The sequence below is a fragment of the Mustela erminea genome, chromosome 15, assembly GCF_009829155.1.
Source record: "Mustela erminea isolate mMusErm1 chromosome 15, mMusErm1.Pri, whole genome shotgun sequence".
In the NCBI taxonomy this organism is placed as follows: Eukaryota; Metazoa; Chordata; class Mammalia; order Carnivora; family Mustelidae; genus Mustela; species Mustela erminea.
Window position 1 is genome coordinate 2781661 of NC_045628.1, and position 24835 is coordinate 2806495.

The window sequence follows — 24835 nt, forward strand, 5'->3', positions numbered from 1 at the left end:
CGTGGCCAGCCCGTGACTTGGGGCCCGACTGAGCACCCCTGCACGATTTCCGGGAGACACCGGCAGAACCACCGCCTCACTGGCCGCGGCTCCCGCACCTCGTTCTCACAGTAGCAGGACCGAGCGAGGACACGGTAGGCGTCCTGGAGACACTGGCTTTTGGGCTTCTCTGTAAGCAGTGAAGTTCAGGAGCGTTCCAATGGTCCGTAGTGCTCCCTCCGTCAGCCCACCGAGTCTCCGTGGAGTCTCCACAGCTTCTTTTTACAGATAGAGAGCACGGGAGCTGGACATGCTTTTGCGTTCAGCTATGTGTGAGAAGAACCGTCTGGGTCAACTTGGAATGGTCTCAACATCTGACTCTTACGCGACTCGAGGACGGGCCCCGGGTTGTGAGTGTCCTTGGCTCTTCTTTCCTCTCAAAGTTCTCGGTGCAGCTGCGGGCACACGGGAGCTCTGCGGCGCACGGAGCAAGACTCCGTGCTATTTGGGGAAGCTCGCAGCTCTTTTGTAGAACAGAAGGTGGGCCAGCTTCATTTTTAACTGCGCCGGAGGATTTAGATGGCGCTTGACTCACCCAGTGACTCAAGAAAGGAGCGTATTTATGGGGTTGATCCTGGAGGTGTTATTTCCCTAATTTTAAATCGAGCACAATATCCTAGCCCACGGAGAGCCCCCACTCACCCTGACTCATCAGGACCCCCGTGTCTAGGGAGGTGCAGGTGTACCTTTGCGCCAAGACCATAGTGTGTGTGTGTGTGTGTATATATGTGTGTGTGCGCACGCGCACTCACACACACGTGTGCTGGGGAGGGATTCGGAGCTGTCTGGGTTGAGAAAGAAGCACTATGTCCATTTTTGCTGGGTTTTCTGTTCCAGCGGGACTGGGTACTTCCTGACCCTGGTCTTCCTTGTACACGGCAAGTATGTTTCAGGGAAGAAATCTGATTTCTTCAGATTCAATAAACTCTCACCTCCATTATTTTTAAGTCCATTACTACTCTCTGCAAGTGAAACTACGGAGCTTCCTATCTGTCTGTCTGTCCATTTGGAGGGTTAGCCTGCTTTAGCAGAGTGCGTGCACACAGGAAGGTCCGTGGGATTTACGAGGCAACCTGGCAATTTTAGATACATATTGTTGAGAAAAATCTTTCTAAGTCAACCCTTGAAAAAGCCTCAGCATGACTGTTTCAGGTGTCCTCCCATAACATTTCTCAGCTAATACTGTCCAGACCACTCTGACCAGGACGTCATGGTTTCCACTCAGTTCCCTGAGTGTCTGTGTGTCTGGAACCTGTCTGTGGCTTAGTGAGGCCAGGACACTTGGTGTGTGTGGTCTGAGGCCCTCACTCCCCAGGCGCCCTGGAATCATTTTTTTAGAGTTTTTTTTTTTTTTTTTTTTTTTTCTGAGAGAGGAGGGGCAGAGGCAGAGAGAGAGAGAGAGAGAGAGAGAGAGAATCTTAAGCGGGTTTCATGACCAGTGCAGAGCCTGATTCAGAGCTCGATCTCATGACCCTGAGACCATGACCTGGACGGAAACCAAGAGTCAGATGCTTACCTGACCGAGCCATTGGGCTCCCCGGCTGTGGAATCTTCTGTGTGTGGCTTGGTGGATGGAAGTACGGCAGGCAGCAGCATCTTGGCATAGCCTGCATTCACAGCTCTACTTGGACCAACATTAACCGTCTCATGCTCAGCCTTATAGCACGAGGTGACATCTCAGGCTCTCTGCAGAGCCGCGTCCTGTCCTGCACCTTCTCTCTTCCGGCGCTCGTGCAAACCCCTGCTTTGGTGGATGGGCCCTGGGCGCTTGTCGGGGCTGCTCTGTGAACTCTGAGCTCCTGCCTCTGGTGACGTTCCTCTCCCTCTGGTTGCCTGTGTCCCACAGGGCAGACATTCTAGAGTAAACTGCACATTAATCTTCCAAATCTGCACACTTTTGAGGGTGCTGGGCCCAAGAGATGCCCAGAAAACAGCACGACCTGGCACGTGTGGCTGTCTTATCTCCACAGCACTGTGAATTACACTTTAAATGGAGTTTAATGACTGAAACGGTTAATTACCCAATGGGTATCCCTTGGGTAGACTCAGAATTTTCTCGTAGAACCAAGGGGTGTAAATAAAGTCATTCATCTGAGAGGTCTATCTGCTCAGGATCCTTTGAATTTTAGAAAATGTGGTAAATATTCGCACTTGATTTTGTAAAAATGAAGTTTGATGAGAGAAGGGTTTGAAGTAGAATTCTACCATTTTCTATGCAACATTTGATTTAAATTCAATTCCTAGAAACCTCAGATGAATGTGGTTCGTGTATCAAAGCACTGAGTTTAATTTATTGTGACCTTAAATACACAGCTAGCTTACATGTGAATCTATATACGTGTATCTATATCTGTTCCCTTAAAAGCAGTCAAGGGACACCACATATCACATTTCTTGGCATGTTATGAATATTAATATACCCAAAGCACCAACATCAAGTTATTTGACTTGCACTCACAGAACCAGGGTTCCAACACCTTTCGTCTTGAATACCAGCAAGACCTCAGATGCCAGCTGCTCACTGTTCCTTTTTTTTTTTTTTAAGTTCTAAACAAGCTCTTTTTCTTGACACAACATGCACTTAGGAAACTCATTTCTCTTTGTCTGTGTATAAAGAATAAAAATAAAGAATAAAGAAAGGAACAAATTCTCAAGAGAATGTGTTTGCCTCTAGAATTTCCAGGGGGACGGGAGAGCAATCAGTTGGCTTTGTATCTGTGTTTGACTTTGTTCAGCCTTCGAATGCGTTCGCAATGGTGAATGGTAGAGGAACACACTGGGGATGTGCCGTCGGGAAGTCCCAGCCGCTAACAATGGGGACACTGTCGCTATCACTGAAAATGCTGAACGCGGGTGACGTGGGCAGAGGGCAGCTTTCTCCATCTACCCTGCTGTCGGGACGCCCTGGATGGGTCCCACGGGAGGCTGGGGTCTGGTGGGCTCCCGGCAGCCCGGTGCTGGCTCCGAGGGGTGCACTGTCCTGCTCTCCCCGCTGGATGATCTGTCGGAAGATGTTTTACGCGTCAAGGAGAGAGGCTGCCCCTTATTCCAGCACCGACGGTTTCCCTCCAAGTGGCGAGTCACCATGTTGCCACCGCTCCATGGGGGTTAATATCCGGGCTTTGGTCATTAAAATTTTCTACCTCAACGTGTTTACTTTTTTTTTAGGAAAAGGGTATGAAATGAAACGGTTTCTGCCACAGGGAGGACTTTTCCCCTTTCTCTGTGACAACAACCGAAAGCCGACATGTTATTTTTAAAAAGATACAAACTGTCCGTGAAGTAAAGATACAAACTGTCCGTGAAGTAAAGATACAAACTGTCCGTGAAGTAAAGATACAAACTGTCCGTGAAGTAGTTACAATTCTTCCTTCTTCCCATTCCCTGTTCACTTCCGTGGATGTCTCTGACCAGAACATTTGAGGTCGCACTTTGGGAGCTTTATCTTTCAAACTCAGAGTTTGCATCATCTTCTCTGTGCAATTTTTAGCTTTGAGGCAGACTCGCCCAAGGGACACAGTTTTGCAATAGAATTTAATGGTCAGCCATGAACGAGTGATAGAAGAAACAGCAGGTTTATGGCTTTTTTTTTCTTTTTTTTTTTTGGTCAAGGGAAAAAAATTAATGTCCTCCATCAGACTTCTCCTCCCGTCAACCGTCCCCTCCGCCCACCCCGCCTTCTCTGGGGATCGCGGCCGTGTGATTGGTTTGGCTTCCACCCAAAGGAAGATTTATTGCTTTAATGTCTTTGTGATTTAGTTGTATGCGATCGCCCTTGGGACGTGAGGGAGCGCATTCGCCCCCTCCCGCGTGTGCTGGAGTCCCCTTTGGAGCAACAAGAGATGTCCACGTGCAGGGGAGACGAGACAGCCCTCATCATCTTCTCGAATCTTATCTTTCTGAGTTCATCGTTTGGCATCGGTGGGGAAATGCCATCGAACGTTCAAGAGGAGAGACGCTGAAGGCCAAGAGCGTAGAAAACGCACGGTCAAAGCGAACCCACAACTTCTACATTCTTCTCCGTGAACTCTGTGGCTTCCACGTCCAGAAATGTTCACCGAGTGGAAACAGACCTCCATAAAAGGGTAATTCCTAGTTTTCTTTACTTCCTGCCTGGCTTAGACGTCAGCCTGCATCACGGAGTGGTGACCTTGGACTTGGATTTATTTGAGATTTTAAAACCATACACAGATTGGGGAAGGAGGGGAGGCTGGGGCCGTTCAACCACCGTTCTCGAAGTGTTTCGTCTGGGGGCCCTGGCCCTGCCCCCTTGTGCTGTGCAGTGACATGTGATCTTGGAGCGGCGGCCACGGCTCTCGCTTCCGTGGAAGGTTTCGAAGTTATTGATGATCTGCCCAGCACAGCAATAATTTCACGTGAATGTGAACGGGTAAGTTGGTTTTATCTGCCGTTATTCCACGGAGCTGAGTGTCGGCCTGGGCGGTGGGCATCTCCCTTGCGCCCACACTCGCCCGGGCCGCCCGTCACACCCCAGCTTTGCAGCTTACGGATCTGAAGCTCAGCCTCTCAAGGTTAAGTCTCCTAACGTAAGTCCCAGACCATCAAATTCTTCCGAGGCCAAGTCCTCTCCATTCTGTGCTGGTGCAGACGCTTCCAGTGGGGCCCTCCAGCACCCCCGTCCCTCCAAGACTAGGTTTCTGAAGGAAGTTATACCAAACGATAGGAATCTCTTGGGACTTTCCTCCCCTTGAGGGCATAGGAGCTAGGACTTGAGGTTTACAAGCAATAGAGAAGCCAGATAGAGAAGCTGGTCAGGCCCTAGAGGTGATTCTTGTCTTGATCTCAGGAAGCTGGAAGTGTTGGGAAGGGGGGTCCAGCGTTGGTTGACTGAGACGCCCGATGACACGACTGACGTTCTGGTCGAGCTCTGCCTTCTGGGGTCACACTTCTTCTGGAAGGTGGTTCCCGTGTTTTCTGGGAATGGTAGCGCACAGCCTACAAACAGGGCATTTCCCCCCGTAGCTCCAGAGCACACTCCTCGCAGTCAGCGGAGTGACTGCCCATCAGTGAGCAGAAGCGAGAAGTCACATGTGGCGTCCCGTGGAAACCAAGCTGGAGTAAGTGCAAATCCTAGCAGCATTCTGCCGGCGGGGGGAGGGGAGGCCAAAGGCACATCTGCACACTTAATGTAGCATGCACAGCTGTAACAGCACCTCGACACCACCTCTCTAGTTGGGCCCTTAGAGTTGGGACTCGAGCAGCGGTGCTGAGAGGGGAGGGGTCTCCGGGACTCACTTTGAGTTTCCGTTTACCTTCGCTCCGTGTGGAAATGCCCCCGGGATTTGCTGTTCTCAAATCCCTCTGAATGTTCGACTTTTCCCCCAGGAGTCAGGCCTCTGGGAGCCAGGCACGTGCTGGGTGTTTCACGATGATACGTGACAGCGACGGGGGCGGGGGTTGGGCAGGTGTCTGGGTGACTCAGTTCGTTAAGCAGCCGACTCTGGATCTCTGTTCAGGCCGTGACCTCGGGGTCATGAGGTCGAGCCCCGTGTCTGACTCCGCTGGGGTCTCTTTTTCTGTCCGGCCCTCGCTCACTCGCTCTCTTTCAAGGAAGGAAGTAAGTAAGTAAGTAAATCTTTAAAAACAGATGTACACGGGCCATTCTTCTAAGCTAGTCAGTACCTCTATCTGCCAGCCATCTCTCATGAGACTCCCCAGATGTTGAAGTCCCGGGGCCCAACGTGACTGTACTTGGAGACGGGTCTTTAAGGAGGTCATTAAATGAGGTCGTGAGGTTGCAACCCTGATCCCATAGACTGGGGCCCTCGGAAGAAGAGGAAGGAACAGCAAGCCTCGCGGGCGCGCACAGAGGAGAGGCCACACGAGGACGCAGGGGAAGGCGGCCGTCTGATGCCAAGGCGCGTCCTCAGCAGAGACGAATCCCACCAGGACCGCGGTGCTCGGCTTCCGGCCTCCGGATCCACGAGAAAGTAAGTTGCTGCTGTGCGAGCCGCTGCGGGGTGTTCTGCTACGGCAGCCCGAGCGGACCGACGCCCCCCAGGAACAGACAGACCGCCCTTCCGCTCTCCAGCATGGACGGAAACAGCGGGACCCTTAGCTTCCCACGCTGGGCATTTTCTGGCCGCGTGGGGTGCCCTGTGGGAGAGAGCCCCTTCCGGAGCTTCCCATGTTGTACTCCTACTTGTAACCATCATTTTCATTATGTTCGAAGGAGTGATAATCAGGCTAATACGCGTGTAAGCTGTTAGGCTGCCATGTGGTGCTGGTGTCGCTGTTTGTTGAAGTTTTCCCTTTTTGCTCTTCCTCACGGCCGTGTGTGCGCACTACGACGGTCACGGTCAACAAGGGTCAGTTACGTGACGTGCATCTGACTCGTGGATGGGGGTTTCTGGATTCACAGATGAGTCAGAAACTCCAGCACCGGCTGGACTGTCGTTGGGTAAGGAAGGTCAGTAATGGCACCTGCCCCTCTCCCGCCACACAGGCGGGGGAGGGTCTGGCTCGCTCCTGGCGCACTGACTTCTGAGCAACTTCTGCCCTTTGCCTGCTCCTGCCTCGAGCTTTGCACCACAGCCTGCACGCCTGCTACCTACTGGTGGGTCAGGAGGTCCTGGGTGATGCGTTCTGTGAAGAGCTGTCTTTTCTGCCCACCCTGGCGGCCATGCTCCTGGTCCAAAGTGATTAGAAGCTTCAGAGAACGTGGAGGGTTTACCTGCCCTTCCTTCCTGGAGCTCACTCTCTCTGTTTCAGGAGGGACTGGCGCTGGTGTGGACCGGTGGACGGCGGGTTGGACTCATTCAGATTACTGCCGAGCCTGTTTTTTCTGCTTAGATAATTTTATAAAACTCAGCCTAGGGGCATCTGTGTGGCTCAGTGGGTTAAAGCCTCTGCCTTGGGCTCAGGTCATGATCTCAGGGTCCTGGGATCGAGTCCCGCATCGGGCTCTCTGCTCAGTGGGGAGCCTGCTTCCTCCTCTCTCTGCCTGCCTCTCTGCCTACTTGTGATCTCTCTCTCTCTCTGTGTCAAATAAAATCTTAAAAAAAAAAAAAAACTTGGCCTAATAGCTAGACATTTAATTTTTTTTTTTTTTCTAGCTTCTTTGAGAGGAGAATGCCCCAAACCAAAGCACCACTTTCTGGTGTCTTTGTAAACTCAGTGTCTACTCCCCCGTATGTGGTTACAGCCTCAGGGGGAAGCTGACCCACATCCCCCAACCCCCGATGATCTTTCCCTGTGACAGCCATTTCAGGGTTTTGGGACACTGGCCACCTTAGTCACCTGACAAGTTCTGGCTGTAAAAGTCCAACAGATAGTATAAAACAGGAACACCAAGTGTAGTGCCCAAACTGGCCAGCGGTAGGTCCCATGACCAACAATTTGAGAGTGAAAATCCTGTTCTCCAGGCGGCAGCCAGAGAGTTCTTGGGGTGATGGTGGGGCTTCGCGTCCAGCGTGTGGTGGTGGATCAACCCAGTGTGCACATGATGACACGGTAGAACAGAGAACACAAGCGAGTAAACCTGAGACCTGAGGGACCCCAGCGCCCGCCTCGTGGCTCTGAACCACGTTTTGGAAACGCGCCTGGGGCCATCGGGTGGAGGGTACCCCCGGGGATCTCTCCGTGTGGTTTCTTACAACTGTGCATGTATCTATGGTTAATACAGCTAAAAAGCAAGGGAGCCTCACCTCACTTCCCAATCTCTAAATGGAGTTTCCAAATCTCTAAATGTTAGCAGAATGATGGGGGACAATACCATCTGATAAATAAAAATGTGAAAATGGTGTTCTTGATGATTTTAATGGTGGATACCGTTTTCCAGAGCGTTCCACCGATAAGCACAGAAACTGAGTCATGTACTCTGGTGGGGTTCGGAGACGGTGTCCCATGGAAGCCCGGAACAGACAGGCAAGGAGGTTTGAGCCCTTAGAGCTATGCCACTGAGACCGTTTCATGTTTTCTCTGTGTACAAATATACGCTCCTTCTAGCAAATTTGGAAACAGAATGAGGAAGGCAAAAATGTATAACCTCGAGACTCCGAGATCACCGGCGTTGACATGTTGTTAGAATTCTACTGGTCTTTTGGTCTTTTCAGATATGCATGGACACGGAACAAGTTTTTCCCTGTTTTCTAGGAAACTCTCCCAACTGCATTTCCAAGGCTCCAGAAGCACATTGAAAGCGTGGATGAGCAAATCCCATGTGTCTGTCCCTGCCCCGGTTCCCAGCGGCCGGCAGGCTCTCTCCCGCTGACAGACAGCTTCTCTGACGGGGCGGGTGGAAGTCGGTGGATACTTACCTCATCCTTAAGATCCAGTGCAGTCTGATTCCTATACGCTGGCCAGTCATTTGTATTTTCTCTTTCGCGGATCACTCGCTTGCACTCTTTCCCGGGGCAGGGGCCACATCACCTAACACCAGCGCTGCTTGCCGAGAAGACAAAGGCGTAAAAGGCTCGAGTCCTTTCTAGCGGCTGAGACGTGCGAGGCGTGTGGGGCACGCGCCGTTTCCATTCTTACTGTACCCTCTACAATAATACGTCCATTCTGAGCTGGGAACACAGTGCACAGGAGGGTGAAGTATGATACGAAGCCCAGACAGCCAAGCGAGGGGACAGAGGGTGTGGACACCGGACGGGAAGCTCCCACCACTGAACTGGCTCAGCCCCAGGGAAGATGCTGGAAGAAGCTGGCGCCTCCCCGACGCCAGGCCTCAACATCCCGCCCCCTCTGGGGTCCCCACACTCCGATCTCTCGCTTCCCTCTTGTGGGAGTGTGTTCCCCAAAATCGCGTCATCATAACACGCGAGTTTTAAAGCTCTGTTCTCTTTGGGGGATTTCCAGTGCTGGGAGATGCAGATCCCTAGGATGAGTTCTGGAAACACCGTGTTGGAACTTCGGGGCTGCAGTTAGGGAAGGAGGCAGGATTTTGAGGGGGTCCCGCTGCCTTCGAGCCGACAATTAAGTCCTGACACTTTTAATAGTGATTGTTTAAAAAGAATGATAGGGACCCGGTCAGAAGTGACCCCCTGAGGACAAGAACGTGACTCTCTACGCTGTCGCCTTAATGTGAGCGTGGTAGCTCTGCCGCTGGCCCCACCGAATGCCATCTTTGCTATATCATAGGTTTATCTATGCCCGAATCATGTCTCTATTTCTTGGACCACAAATAAATTCAACAAATGTTTATTTATTTCCATATAAATAGGATACTTGGAAAACTGGTTTTTAACCCTGGATTCATAAAATTTCACGGTTTGCTCACTACTGCATTTAGGCTCAGTGTTGGAAGTGGCTCAGACACCCCCCCCCCCGCCCCATACCCCCAACAAGCAGGACCAACGAGCTTCTCTCACTGGTGGGAAAGAAGAGCAGAAAACATGCTCTATGCCACCTCTGGCCACCTCTGAAGAGACGGCCTTGGAGTTGCGCATGGAGTAGGTCGACAGGAAGACCCTGTCTTTTGCATCCTGGTTTCTTCAAAGTGTCGTTCAAGCCCGCACTGAGGGGTTCCTTTCCGCACGGAGCCTGTCCAGACCACGGATGCCAAGGTCACAGCTTCTCCGGGCACCGGGCAGCACCTGACTCTTTCCATCTGGTCCTCATACGTCCCTGGTGAGGCGGCTGCCGTGGTCCCAGCTCCTCGAGGACCAGACAGGCTGGTGGGGGCTGAGCCGCCCTCGGCACGGGGATCTCTGCTCTCACCTTGGCAGCCAGACTTGCCCAGTTAGAGCTGCTTCGGCCGGGCCGTGCCTGATCACACGCTGCCAAGCTTCTGTGTGTGCCAAGATTCTGTTTCTCCGAGGGAGGACCGAGGCCCTTGCGGCCCTGCGCTCTGGGGCTGAGCGTGGGGGCCGCAGACCTCCTTCCCCACTGTTTCTGAAAGCAACGCGGAGCACAGTGAGCCCCGTCAAGCCTCTCCCGGCTCTGCCATATACGGTGGCGGCTTCCCAGGGCGGTTCCGGAACCCCCAGGGCTACCGCAGGGGCCGCGGTTAGCAGGGGTGTTTCGTGTCTGAGAATGTCACCGGCTATAAATAGAAGCCATTTCCCAGCATCCTGCGATACTGGGTTTGTTCTTTTCTTTTTCATTTTCTTCCTCATTTGTCAGCTTTAATAAAGAGGAGAAGGAGCAGAGGCAGGTGGGGGCGTGACCCCCTCCCCAAACAGTTTCAGATCGACGGAGCCTTCACGTCCCTTTTTAGAAAATCCATGGCTGAGCTCCTGGCGCAGGAACCAGGGAACCACCCACGAAGCTCTTCTGAGGAACAAAGTGAGAAAAGAGTCCAGCCAGGCCAGGGGGCGGGTCCCCGAAGGGTCTCTCAGGGCGTTCTCGGCTGGTCCGGACCGGCACCTCCTGGGACCCCTCGGTCGGCCTTGTTCCTCGGAGTCGCAGGTCCTGCTGCAGACGCCGTGTGTGCGCAGCCTGGGGACCAGGAGCTGGCACTGCTGTGGGTTTTTCTTGGTCCCTTCGCGTCAGTTTTCCCGTGGAGGGCACTGAGGCCGTTCCCTGACTGGGAGCAGAATTCGTTCCCGATGGGGGATCCATGCCCCAGGGACCCCAAGGGGTGTGGGTCCTCACGGATGTGGACGAGTGCTCCCACAGTGGGCAACTCTGCTTCTGTTTCCTGGATCCGTGGGTCAGCTGTTGGCGTAAAAACCCGTTGTGCTTTATGTCCTGTGTCCTGACAACAAGCCTAGGAAGAAGCAATGAGAAGGCGCCAGGTGTGGACTCCATGGGCTTCTCCGCAGTGACGACTGTCTTCTGCTCCAGAGCGATGCTTCCCACAACGGCCTCCGCCTCCTCCGGACTCGGGTTTCTGGCTGGTATTGAGCTACGGCCTTAGCATCCGCACGAACCTTCCCAACCCGGAAGCCCATATTGTGTGGTTCCAGAGGCTGTTGAGATAAGGTTGAAGGAAGAACCAATGACGACTTGGAGATTCTGAACCTGAACGGATGAGGGGCTGGAGACTGTCTCTGATAGCGACGTCGTGGGAAAGCCGAGGCCGACAGAGCACGTGGCGGCTGGTGTGAAGAGTGCCCGATAAGCAGCGCGGCGGAACCAGCCGGGAGCCCCCGCACGTGGCGCTCATTGTGACGGCGATTTCCCCGGTGTTCCCGGTCTTGCTGGACTCCAGACATGATTGAGGTAATACCCGAGTACTTGGGTTTCTTTTGATTGGGATATTTGCCCAAATCGCCTTACTTAGGCACTGTTGAAAAAGGCATGAGAAATGATGTAATTTGACTCTCTGAGTTGAGTTATACGACAGGCATCTTGTCTCCATCTGTGTAATGGAAAAGATCCTTTACGCCTTCCCTAACGTCCACTGCAAAACGTCTTCGACAAAACTAGACTGAACTTCTGGGGAATGATCTCACGTAATCCGCAAGGATCCAGAAGAGCTTCTGCTGACGCTGGCTAATCACGCCACCCTGCACACTGAGTAGGCAAAGAGGAAAGCCACACAGCTTTCAGTTTATCTGGAGGAGGACGGTGCTCGTCGTGCTGGATGACGCAAGCAGCTCCGGAGAGGAGGGGGAGGGCAGCGAGGCCCTGGAACCTCAGGAATGAGACAGTGAAGAAAGTCCGGTGGTTCTTCTTTTTATCTCTAAGTCCTCAGGGAAATGTCCGCACCTCCCTGAAGAAGGATCACAAATATTGCACGGCTACCTTGGCCCAGTGGCACCCTGACAGCCGTCCCTCTGCAGCAAGTGTGCCACATCTTCAGCTAAGACGGCTGGATTCACTTGGGACAAGTTTCGGACCTCAGCTGCTTACCGCCCTATTTTAGCCCGGTGTGGCCTCCACCAGGACAGAAATTTCCAGCAACCACGTGCCTCTACTGAATGCTTGGCAATGGTCTTCATGTTTTCTCCTGATAATTCTTAGCCATAGAAAGCCTCAGATTCATCTTACCTTAAAAAATAATAGAAGAGAGAAGTGGTAAATTCACAGAGGAAGAAACCCAAGTCCAAGAAGACACTCGGAACCAAAACCATCTGAATGCGTCAGGACACAAAGAAATGGACGGGCAAGCAACAAGGAAGTGCATGTGCTCCTCTGGAATGGTGGGGGACGAGGACACACAATGGTCACGGTGGCCCGGGGGGACTGCCGTACGCAGCTGGTCTATACTGTGGATGAAAACTTTCTGGGAAGCAAACTCGTAAGAGTTTAAGGTCTCTAAAATTGCACATCCTGATGTCTTCTATTCCATTTGGAAGAGTTAATATTTACCAACTCTAAATGGATAATACCACGGATAGTATTCTGTTCTTTTTTGAATAACAGAAAGTCAAGTAAAGCAGTGGCTCTCTTCACATAGAAGTTTATTTTTGTCATTTAGCATGAAATTTGGAGGCAAGGAGCCTGCACTAAACTGGTGGCCCCATAATGCCACTGAAATCCAGTTTTATTCCTGTTTCCCATCACTCCCTCTTAACCGGGTCCCGTTTCATGGTCCCCAAATGGCTGCCCATCTCCACTCATTGCATCTGCTTCCCAGGCAAGAAAATGGGAGCAAAGTAAAAGCACAAAACCATGCAAATGATGGGGGCCACATGTGATCCCCATTGAAGGGCCACCCCAGAAGTACCACTTAGCCTCTTCCGTTCACACGGTGTGGACCACACTTTGTCATATGGGAGATGAAATAATTAGCCAGGGATATTCCTACATGGAACAAAATCAAAACTATATTAGCAAGGAAGAAGAGAAAATAGATGTTGAGTAGGCAGGTTAGTATCTTCAACAATAAAGATTACACATGTGTTTTACATGTTCAGTATATATAATGTACATAATATTTATGAGATAGGTAGACAGATAAATTATGTGTAGATGATGGATAGATAGATAGATAAAAAGAACTGGGAAACCACCAAAAGGCTCCAGAATTAAGAGTGTGGCTCAGAGAAGCGGTGATGACCCATCCGATGGAGTAGTATGCAATCAAGCAGCATCAGGCTGGAGAGGGTTAGTCCAAACTTGTCAAAACTTCACCAAGTATGGGCCGCCTGGGTGGCTCAGTGGGTTAAAGCCTCTGCCTTCAGCTCAGGTCATGATCTCAGGGTCCTGGGATCGAGTCCCGCATCGGGCTCTCTGCTCAGGAGTGAGCCTGCTTCCCCCTCTCTCTGCCTGCCTCTCTGCCTACTTGTGATGTCTGTCTGTCAAATAAATAAATAAAATCTTTAAAACAAAAGAAAACAAAACAAACCCCAAAAACTTCACCAAGTACTGCTAAGGGAAAACTAGGCCTCTTACAGTGTGTATGGAAAGACACCATTAGGGATGGAAGATTTGATATGGGCACGTGAGCCCAGAGAAATAACCAGAAAGATGTACCAGTGTTAATGGTGATTATAGTAGTGGGGCATGGAATACCATAAGTATCAGATGATTATAAAAATATCTCCATGTTTTTATGAGTTTTCTAAGCTTTTAGCTGAACAGACACTACTTTTGTCATCTAAAACTTTAAAAAAAAAAAAAAAAAAGGGACTGAGTTTAACTTTTCCTGATGGAGACCCAAGGAAATGAGTTGTTTCATGGAATTTGGCCAAAGTAACACAAAGCTGGTCTCTGGACTTGGACAGGTCATTTTCAGAAGTTTGGGACTTATCTGTGGAAAGCAATCGCGTGGCTTCCTCCCAGATGCTCTCAACCCCCACTTGCTCTCAGGACAGGTCGCAGATGGAAATGACTGTGCTCAAGTTTGTTCCTCATTTTGTTGGACTTCCATAGCTCATTGAAGGCTTAATTTTATTAATTTAAAAAACCCCTGGTTTCGCTTACTTGTGGAGCATAAGGGATAACACGGAGGACACGGGGAGATGGAGAGGAGAAGGGAGTTGGGGGTCATCGGAGGGGAGACGAACCATGAGAGACTGTGGGCTCGGAGAAACAATCTGGGGGTCTTGGAGGGGAGGGGGGTGGGGGTTGGTGAGTCTGGTGGTGGGTATTCTGGAGGGCACAGACTGCCTGGAGCACTGGGTGTGGAGCATAAACAATGAATTCTGGAACTCTGAAAATAAATACATAAAAAAGAGAGGTAGAAAAAGACCAAAAACCCCTTGGTTAAAATAAAAAGAAACATAGAATGCTGCCATGCTTTATTATTAAATTACGTTTTTCGTGATGAAACGAAGAATTATTTTTTAAAAACTTTTCATTTGAGGTCTTTTCCTTTGAAACTTGAAAACTTGAAAAGTTGAAACTTCAGAAAAGGTCTATTTTCTGGGGGTGCGGGGGGAGGGTGGGCATCTCCTTTACCAACGTGAGTGAGCTCGTCCTCCCTGTGCAGAGAGCATGGCACAGAGTGCGTCGTCCGGGGATCTATGTTCATGGGATGCACACGTCTGTATTTGTAGGACGCATCTCCTAATAAGGACATCCTATAGCTCCATGACCAGCAGGAGCTCTTCTGCCGGGATTGTTAAAAGTGCTGCTAACGTCGTGTTGAAAGGGACCACTTCACACAGGGTCTAATAGGTGCTGCCGAGTCCCTGTGCTTTCCCTGATGAATGCGGCCATCCCAGTGAGCAGAGGGACCGGAGACCAAAACAACAGGTCCCTACTCTGTCCCGACTTCCTGGGCCGCTTACCCAGTACATAGAACAGCAGAATAAAAACCTCACGCTAGGGACCCAAGTTCCCTGCTCTGTGTTTTCAGTGGGTTAGGAAGCAAAGTAAAAAACGTGAAATGTTTCTACTAAAATATCTGTAAACTCTGTTCGGCTGATTTTCACATTCACTTCATTTTCAATTACACCATGTACCCCCCCATCTTGGTCCCCGCCGTCCTCGTGGGACACAAAAGGGAAAGTGACCGTATGACATACAGAAAGATGAAAGGTTTGATTGAAGCCCAAAATGGACGACCTTTGCATCCAGGCTGCCTTTTATTAGCTGAGAGAGGCATGAGACAGAGGCAGAAAAATCTCATTTTGGGAGAGAAAGGGGAGAGCAGGCTGGCTTTCGAGTTCGCGGTTCATTCCTCCAGCGGGTAGCTGTGAGCCCTTCCAGACCGGGGATACAACGGAGATAACGCCCTCCGCCCCCAGCTTGTGGAACGCAGATGCGGCGGGAGAAGCAGAAAGAAATTCCAGCAAGACTGGCGGCGCAGGGAAGGTGCTGGGGCGGGCCCAGGAGTGCAGGGCGTGAGCGCCGGCTCTGGCACGGCTGGGCAGATGCGACATTTAGGCAGAGACGTTTACAACAGGATGTGGCAGGCGTGGAAGGATCTGGGGAGGAGGTCCCCGGGGCTGAGGAAGGCAAAGGGTCTGTGTGTTGTGTCCAGCGCGCTGGGAGGACTGAGGGCGATGAGATAATCGGGGGGTCCTTTTGGCAGCAAGAGCGGATGAGATTCAGAGAAACTAATACAAGGGCCCCAAGGTGTTGGCGTAGAGAGGATAGGCCGGCAGATGGCGAATATTCTTATCACAGTCCTGCTGAGGGAAGATCCCTTCCAGTGTGTTCTAGGTAGTGTCCCGAAGGCAGGACCACTCAAGGACGTGTGGTTCACAGGCTAGTTATTAAAACGGCTTGCACAGAACTTCTGTCATGTTATCTTCCTAAATTAATTCGAACCCTCCATCATTCATTCATCTAGGAATCCACAAAATATTATTTGACTGCTGCTGGGATGATGGAATGAATTCCCTTCCAGGCACTCGCCTGACCACCCACCGGAGCGGCTTCTCCCCGCCGTGGCTCCACACGGGTGCGTGGCTCCCCTGCAGGGCTTCCCCGCGCTTAGCACGGTCACTTGGGAGTCTTCCAGGCCTGTCCTGCTGACGGCGGATGGCCTTGGGCTGTGGGTAAGAGCTGCCTTCTAGTTTTCCTCAGGCCTCCTAGATTTCTCTCTAGGTTTGTTGTGAGATAAATGACGTCATAGGTGTGCTTTATTTTCATCCTCGTTAATCTGCCAGGAGACGAGAGCCCGAGTGAATGAAAACAACGTCCCATTTCCAGAAAGTTCCGTATCGTCCTCTGGAGGATGGAGATAGTTATTGTCCCGATTGCCAACGACGCCGACCTGACTCGTTCTTCCCAGCATCTCTCGAGCAGCGAACATTGCTAAATGCGGGCTCAGATGGGCCCCGCAATGGTGTCCTGCAGGCCACACAGAGCTGGCTGTGGCTGTATCAGAAACCTAGAAACGCAACACTCCTTCAGGCGTTATTTGTGTAAATGGGATCGTCCTGTTTGTTCAGCTCTCCTACACATCAAAACAGCAAAGAAGCAATCCTGCTACTTGAATACAACAATGAACATGAGGCTCAGGTTTTGTTTGAATCCTTTTAGAAAGGAGGGTCAGGTACTCTCAGTGCCGAGCCCTACGGAGAGTGATTTATGGGACAGAAAGGCCTCAAGAAGACAGTTGGGGAAAAACTGAGACCAGCTCTTTCAGGGAAAGGAGAATTGTGACGAGACTGGCTTTCTTCCCCTTCCAAATCTCCTACTTTACACAGATGGAATGCTTTATGTTGTAAATAAAGTTCCATTTAATCCCTTAAAAATGTATCCCTGAGCCGTTATTATGGGGGTCATATTTGTCACGGATTCTACTGAGATGTGTTCATTTTGCACCAAAAATATGAAACAGAGGATTTCATGGCCTTCAAATATTGGAATTCATTATCTGCATTAGGAAAGAAGAAGACTGAGCCAAAGGTTTCAGGTCATGACTGAAAGTCCGGAGGAAGGAGAGAGGACATGGGATACCTTGTTCCTGACTTGCCCCACCACGTAGGGTCTCTAAGATTTCTTGCGCTGCTGTCATTGGGTGCCTCCTCTTGGGGGCCATTTGTTCTCTTTTACCAATTCCTCCTTACCTCTTTTTTTTTTTTAATTTTATATATTTATTTGACAGGCAGGTCACAAGTAGGCAGAGAGGCAGGCAGAGAGAGAGGAGGAAACCGGCTCCCTGCTGAGCAGAGAGCCTGATGTGGGACTCGATCCCAGGACCCCGAGATCATGACCTGAGCTGAAGGCAGAGGCTTTAACCCACTGAGCCACCCAGGCGCCCCTCCTCCTAACTTCTTATGGGCCACAAGAAACCCGAAGCTTGGGGCAGACCCACTACAGAGTGAGTGCTGCTGGTGTTACGGCAGTGAATCCATCCACAGTGACAGTCAGAGCCTCTGGATGTGCTTGCTAAGGACGCCTGAGAAACACATTTTCTGTCGGTGGAGTTACGAGCCCAGAGGGCAAGAGGCGATGGTTTAGCCGGCAGTTTCCGAGAGAAGTCCGATCCCAGTGCATTTCTAAGGATGACAGTGTTTTAACCCCACTGGCTGTTGGAAGACACGTCTTTTCTACCATCTCCATAAACCTGTTGTTTACACTAAAATTCAGTGCTCCCGTGACATTTTGATGCATTTGGATTCTTCTCATGCCTTTGTTGGTGCAAACTACCTCTTTATGGTCAATGTCATGGGAATGTCATGGCCACATCGTGTTCCCGAGTGTCCTGTTTTACTTCTTGAAGAGTGACCAAAACCACCTTTACCAGAGGCAAATACCCTCCTTCCAAACCACTTCTAACCCTTATAGTTTTTAAATAGGCATTGTAACATGTTTAAATGGTTTCATTCCTATTACCACGTTTTGTGACAATACTGGTGTCTTGTCTTTAAATCCGTGAAACATGACCAGACACCTCATGAAGATCACCCTCCAAATTACAGCCTTAATAGTGGAAGATTTTCCAGCCACAATTCGTTTCACTACCTCTTTCCGTGTATTGATACTTTACTACTTTGGGGAAAAAAATCCACTCCTTCAGATGACTTGTTTCCTGAACCTGAGGAGTAAAATCTGGACAGTCTGTCCTCCCGATGCTTTTTGGACCAAAGCAAAAAGATGAAGACAAGATTTGAAGAGAACAGAGTGGTTCAGTTAACCTCATCGCCGTCAGTGGAAGCGAGGGTACCGGTGAGGAGGAAGAGGACCGCGGTTTACAGCTTGGAGCCGTTTGCACACGGATGGGCACCAAGTGTGTAAGGCGGCCTCCGCCGTGAGTGGGGAGAGAGGAAGCACCTCGTTCATTTTCTCAGAAGCTTGGCCCAGACTCTGCTCTTTGATGGTCCTATTTGGGTTCCCAGTGAGTCGGTTTCACAAACGTCTCCTGCCTGCAGCCTGCTGCCTTGTTGAGCAGTTTGGTTGTTGCTGTTGTTGAAAACGTTCTTGGGTGATTTGAAAGGCACAGGCCTTCCGTTTGTTTGGGAGCTGAGCACGCTTCCTTTCACTTATCGGCAAGCTACTCCGAGCCTCCTAAAAATGCTCTGTGAGGACTGTGGGGTGTGCAGCGGCACCTTTAAACCATGCCTCATAGACGGGTGCTCCCCACGTCCGGGGTGCAGCTCGAGCCCCCATCTTTGTGACGTGACGTCTTTGGCCTCCGAGCAAAAGCTGGACGAGTTGCTATTCTTCTGATGGATGGACACAATAAATCAAGGTAGTTTCAGCATTCTGAAGGGACAGCAGCAAAAGGGTTAGGAAAAAATTGAAATAAATGGGTGCTTTTCAAAGCAGGAGATTAATAGCTCTGAAAATCCCAGAAATCATGTCAGGAAAAATTTCCTGAATCCACCCACGGACCTGGCCCTCTTGTAATGGGCGCATCTTAGAGCAGGTCGGTGCCGGTCCTTGGGTGGCAGCTTCTGCCTTTCATTTCCACAACTCAAGTGGGCAGGAGCCCCTTGCAGCGCATGGAGATGAACAGAACTGAATTCCTGTAAGCATTATGGAATTTACTACTTGACGGACTTCCCATTGTTTCCTGAATGGTGAGGAGCAGTGACTGTCACCAGGGAGGTTCTGTCCACTACGAGTAGAACACGGTGGTTTGGGATTCCATGATGTAGATCTCGGAGGGCTGAAAACCTCTTTCCGATATTCCTGCTTCCTAACAAAGATCGCCCTGTGGACCTCTCTTCATCATATGACTTTCATGGCTCAACTTCTGTTGTATTCTATATTATAAAACCCACCAAATTTGGCTTTAAAATGTCCCACGTTTGTAAGACAATGCAGCTTCAAGTTTTTAAAATCAAAAAAGAACTGGCCCACTTTCTCTTTGATTCATAAGCTGATTTTCACAGCTCTGACTCTGGACTGAATGATAAAGTGATACCACATTTGAACTTGTATCATCCACATTAGAACTGTCTTTATTCCTTTCTTTCTTCATGAGAGTGATATCCATAGAATAATGGCCTATTCACACAGTCACCAGGGTGTTGGGGGAGTCAAGACCTCTAATTGGAACCAAGGCATGTCCTCTTGAACTTAGGCCCATCATAGCCACACAGAGTTTACGCTGGTGGAGGAATTGGAGGATGACTGATGGGCAGAGGCGTCCGAATTAAGAAGGAGCTCTAGCTCCCCTTCGTCTCAAGCCTGATCACTCTGAGCAACATTCCAATTCCAGAAGTCCTCAGAGGCCACTCCGGGACAGGGCTGACATATAAATAATACAGCGGAGATAAAACACGGTAACTTAACAATGGAAATGACTGGCAAGTAGCTGTTTGATCTATGGCTCCAGAGAAGAGACCGAAACACAGACTCTCATGGCGCCGTGGAGAAATTCCCAATTAGACCGTGTTGATGGATGGGTTGTGTCTGGTAGCATGTACACCTTCTTGGGATGTCTAGAGCTTTATTTCCTTATCTGAGGGCCAGGACTGGCGACTTCTTCCTTTATCAGCGATTACACAGGACTAAATCCAGCCCTGGAATTTCTACCAACTAAGATTTCTATCAGTTGTTTATGAACTTGAACATAGACAACCGTGAGTGATAATGGGGTTTTATTATGAATCATTAACTGAGTGTGCCAGAGACCCTGATACGATGACTCCTCTAAGAATGGAGGAATGAAACGTATTTTAAAAATTCAAAATATTACCTGTGTTTCAGGCATAAAGAAAAGCTACAAATCAGTCTGAAATTCCATGAGCAGGGAGCCCTGGACTAGAAATGTGCTTTGAAAACAGACGGCTTAGAACAAAATGTTACAGTACAATACAACCCCGGTGATTTGTCATTGAAACTTTCCATCCACTGCTTCTGAAGGAAAAAGTGCGCTTGCGTCCTGTGTCACCCGTGACGCATTTACTCTTCCCAGAACCGTATTAGCTGTGGAGCAGCCTGTTCTGGGGGTTCTCACGAGGCCTTTGTCATTCCGTTTTTACCCTCCGAACTGGCTGAATTCCTGGTTAGTTGTGAAGTGGAACAGGCAGGTATTGTAACTCACCGTACTTGCTCATAGGAAATAGAAATAACAAGAAATTAAACTGGTCTTTTTGTGTAACTGAAAAGGCATTTTAATGATCAGCTAAAATCATCCAGTTCTCAATTCCTCTACCACATCTAACTGGGATGATTTCTTAACGAATTGTTAGCAGAATCGAATGATTTAAATTAATGTGATACAAGTTGATGCCATCCGTTTTGAGTTCTCGGACTTTTTGTCAGAAGTTCAGGGCATGTCACTGAAACGATTCTTAGCAACCAGGCCGTGTTCACCTTATTTGGTCTCCTGTTCGGAAAGACCCACATTCCTGTGCTTCTGACTTCTTATAATGCTTGTTGAGTAAAAAAGGAAGATACTGGGAACCACACAAGATGCGACTTCCTGACAACCAACAGGGAGTCCCCAGGGTCTCTCCGGGCACTGTCTCTGTGGCCGTGGCTCTCTAGGACAGTAAGTGTGTCACGTTGTGTCTCTGAAAGTTGACTGGCTCCTGCGGGTCCTCCTCCCTTGTCCTACGACTCGTTCTCATCTGACGAACAGGAGGAAAAAAAGAACCACAGAACAAGGAGCTGTGAATTTGCTCTAGTTTTTATAGGGTCAAAATTCATGATAGGATATTTGAGGGCACCTGGGCGGTTCCGTCAGGTAAGGGTCAGACTCTTGTTTTCAGCTCAGGTGATGATCTTGGGGTCCTGGGGTTGAGCCCTGCATCAGGCTCCGTGCTCGGTGGGGAGTCTGCTTGAGATTCTCACCCTCTCCCTCTGTCCTCCGCCTGTCAAATAAAAAAAAGAATATTTGAATGATTTACGTATTTATATTATTATTGCTAATTTACTCTTTTTCTCTGAGGACCACAGGCAGGCTTACTGGCAGTGTCCATAAGCAGAACCATCCTATGGAATGCAATCCTGAGAAATATCAGATCAGCTCTTACTTACCCCTACACGCAGTTATTTTTAGAGCAAAACACAGCGGAATTATCTTCACGTGAAGGCTCTGCCTCTTAGTGACTGGGACAGAGCAAGCTGCTTTGCTTACTTGAACCTTAGTTAATTCATCTGTATGACAGACACAACATCTACTTTGTAAGGTTAAGGTTAAACCCTGGAGTACCAGGAACGCAGCAGGTGCTCAATGAAGTGGACTTGATACAACGCAGGTCGAAACAAATGGACCAAATACCCACGGACATGTTCCTCCAACAAAAATGTGTTTAAAGATTTGTTTATTTGAGAGAGAAGAGGAGGGAGAGAGAAAGTGGGTGCGGGGAGGGTGGAGAGAATCCACAAGCAGACCCCCACCGAGCGTAGAGCCTGACGCGGGGCTCCATCTCCCGACCATAGCTCAGGATCTGAGCTGGAACGAGGGCTGGGCGCTCAGCCGACCGAGCCCCCCAGGCGGCCCTCCTCCAAAAACGTTACTGGCACCGACCTTCCACACTTCTATGCTTATTTCTGGGTCTGCTGATGTACTGCCTTTCTCGTCACCGTTAGATTCAAGAGTAAATTTTAGAAAAAGTACAAATAAAATGAATAGTTCTTGCCAAAGTCATCGTCACCATGGACACAGTCAAAGGCCTTATACCCACTACACTTATTTCTTCTCCCAAAACTTTTGTCTAAACCTTGGGACAGTAGTCCGCGAGCAAGCCAGTAACTCTAATTTTCACATAGTTCTCGTTTTATAAATTTAACGTGGCGGCAATCTCGCGGACACCATTCTCTTTATTACGCAACCTTGTTGTGACAGGTGCAGTTCAGGGTAATCAGAGCCTTTATGGGTTTAATAATGATTATTTGGTCCATGTGTGTTAAATTTTAAAATTCAAGAGGCATACAAGCTATTCATGACTCAAAAGTAAGACGGCAGCTTGAGTAAGAAGACGTTGAAGTTTGCTTGGAGCACGCAGGCACTAAGCCCCCTTTGGAGTAGGTGCTGTGGACTTCTTCTGTCTCGATCTGTGGTTCCTCAGTCCACAGCTCTCATGGACTCACTGGTCGAAGTGAGACTGGTGGCTGGGAGTCTTCAGTGCGTTGAGAAAAGGTCGGATGGGGGTATCGGCTCCATCCTGTGAGGTCTTGGGGGGAAGGAGGTGGAATCCAGAGGCAGAACGCTCAGGGCTTGGGGGCGATGCGCAGGCGTGCTCTGGAGAGGGCTTGCGGCGGAGCTCCTCGGACCGTGTCAGAGACACAAAGAAATCGATTTGCTCAAAAACGAGGAAAGGCCTGTCCTCGCCTTGGCTGCACCGGACCTAAAACTTCATACACCGCCTTTCTGGCAGGGAGCACACCTCCTTCGGGGGCTGCCGGCAGGGAGCTGGTGAGTCATTACGCGTGGCGGAGCGCGTCCAGGATGATTACGGCAGACCCCATTCTGGCCCGGACGGGCGGCGCGATTCTCATTTGAGGATCTCTTGGTTATTCCCCTGCACGACTTCATTCACCTCAGACCCTTCGACTCTCTTTCAACTGCAGCTGGTAAAATGTTCCTGGTGGTAAAACTGTCGTGTTTCGAAACTGCACAAGTGGAGAGGGGAAACTGTCCAGCGTGGCAGAGAGGGCCCCCCGCTTGAACCCCAGATTTCTTCCCAGCATTTAACTGACGGCGGCTGAAAATAATGTCCCCTGTGCATGCTAGGTGACAGTCTGTTGTGTACCCATCCCTGGGTTTTAAGGTGTTTTCTCCACGTGCGTGTGCAGTGTGTAAGATTTACGGGGTCAGCAAGTAGCCCAGTGGGCCAGCGCATAACACCCAAGTGCGAGTCTCGCAGGACGACCCCACGCGCTGGCTAAGATGCTGTGCTGTGCTGTACCCATAGACCAGCTCACAGGCCAAGTCGACATGTAGCTGCTGTGGCACAAAGCTGACCAGCCGGCTGATTTACTAGGGGGTGCGGGGAACCACCAAACGATTCAGCCAAAAATTCTGCTTTGAGGTATGGCTGGATTGTAATCCTGGGGAAGTGGTCCGAACCCTTGGACCAGGCCCAGGTCCTGCGTCTCCGCCCCCCACCCCCTGCCCCCACGCCATTTGTTCTGTCTACACCGTGGTCTTCCTATAAGTGCCTCCCCCCAACCCACGGCCGCAGCCTCCCCGCAGCCCGGCTCTGTCCAGGAGCCATCGCTCACTCTCCGGTGCGGACCCCACAGCTGCCCGTCCCGGAGGCCGCCCCCGCCTCTCGCCAGCCCCAGCCCCAGCCCCGCTCAGATCCCTAGTGTGGCCCTGAGACCCTGCCAAGAGACGTGCCGAGTGTCTGCCGGTGACCGCGTGCCACATGGGTCAGGGCCAGGATGGTAATGTGTCCCCGGCACAACCCCAAGTGCCTGTTTCCCCGGAACCTCCCTCTTTTCACCGCCATCCTCCCAGGGGCCAGGTGAGGTGGCGATTACTGCCCTCGATTCTCAGATGAAGCTCCGAGGGGTTCGGAAGGTCGCTCCGAGTCTCACAGCTGACGGCAGGGCAGCGGCCATCCGCCCGGCGCGAGGGCGGCCTCCTCTGTGCCCGGTTCGGGGGGCTGGCTCTGCGACAGGGCGTCTCCTGCTGCTCCCTCACCACCCTCGTTCCTGGGGACCGGCTCCTGCCTTCCTTCCGCACGGACGGTGTCTGTGAGTCTCCTGACAAGCCGCCCCATTGTCCACACCTGCGTGGGTCTCTACTGTCACCTCCTCCTGGTCTGGGGGTGGAGAACGGGGCCCTGGACTTCTGGTTTCAGCATTTATTACTTGTGACTCGGGGACGTTGCCTCACTGCTCTGGCCCGTGCTTTCCCCGTGTGCAGAGGGCGCTCCTAAGAAATATGGGGGGCTGTGGGGAAGACGCCAGAGCTGAGTAAGGCTGCGGAAGCACCCCAGCTGGCGGGCAGCCCTCAGCCAGGTCAGCGAGCATCACGGGGCCTCCTGACGTCTGTGCTGGCCGTCCTCTTAGGAAACCCCACGTACGCTTCTGCGGTGGCAGCTGTGGGGACCCGTGGCCGCAGGCCGGCCCTGGGACGGTGCTTCTCTGAGCCCCTAGAGACGAACTTAGATCCTGGCCCTCCCAGCACCGGTCGCCCACAGCTGAGCTGGCCCGCCTGGCCTCGGGGGGCAGGCTCCCTCGACGAGAGGTTGGCTGACGGCACCTGACGGGACAGTGCTGGGAGGAGAGGGGCCCAGACCCAGCCCTGGCGCAGGACGAGCCGGTCCCATTCTTACAGTGCGGGAGCCTCCGCGGGGCGGGGGGGGGGGGGGGAACCGCCAACGCCCTCCGGGGGAACCACCCCCGGGGGTGAGAGGCGCGGCTGCCGAGACTGAGGGCGTGAGAAGCCGGAGGTTTTTGGCAGCTACATGGAGAGAGGGGGAGGGAGACAGACTGAGAGATTTTGAGGCCCTGGCTCACGGGACTGTGGGGCCCGGGGAGTGTGGGATCTGCAGGGTTAGCTCCCAACCTGCAAAGTCAAGGAGGCTACCTGAGGCCAAAAGTCCCTCTTCATCCTCATGAAAGCGCCGACTTTTTGTTTTTTTAAGCTTTCAACTGATTAGGCGAGGCCCACCCACATCGTGAAGGAAAATCT